The sequence below is a fragment of the Nematolebias whitei genome, chromosome 22 (genome assembly GCF_014905685.2).
Source record: "Nematolebias whitei isolate Nwh7 chromosome 22, NemWhi1, whole genome shotgun sequence".
NCBI lineage: Eukaryota > Metazoa > Chordata > Actinopteri > Cyprinodontiformes > Rivulidae > Nematolebias > Nematolebias whitei.
Window position 1 is genome coordinate 1,287,398 of NC_056519.1, and position 455 is coordinate 1,287,852.

At 41.8% G+C, this 455-nt stretch overlaps 1 protein-coding gene across 1 annotated transcript in view; it reads right to left on the reverse strand.

Annotated features, from left to right (window-relative positions):
• dusp16 (dual specificity phosphatase 16) overlaps positions 1-455 on the reverse strand; it is a 17,265-nt gene that overhangs the window by 5,888 nt on the left and 10,922 nt on the right. The gene's annotated exons all lie outside the window — the stretch shown is intronic.

Genomic DNA, 455 nt, shown 5'->3' on the forward strand with positions numbered 1-455 from the left:
AACTGAAACAAGCCTGACAACAGCTAAAACTACGAACTGAAACAAGCCTGACAACAGCTAAAACTATTAACTGAAACGAGCCTGACAACAGCTAAAACTATTAACTGAAACGAGCCTGACAGCAGCTAAAACTATTAACTGAAACGAGCCTGACAACAGCTAAAACTATTAACAGAAACGAGCCTGACAGCAGCTAAAACTATTAACAGAAACGAGCCCGACAACAGCTAAAACTATTAACTGAAACTAGCCCGACAGCAGCTAAAACTATTACCAGAAACGAGCCCGACAACAGCTAAAACTATTAACTGAAACGAGCCCGACAGCAGCTAAAACTATTAACTGAAACGAGCCCGACAGCAGCTAAAACTATTAACTGAAACGAGCCCGACAGCAGCTAAAACTATTAACTGAAACGAGCCCGACAGCAGCTAAAACTATGAACTGAAACGAGC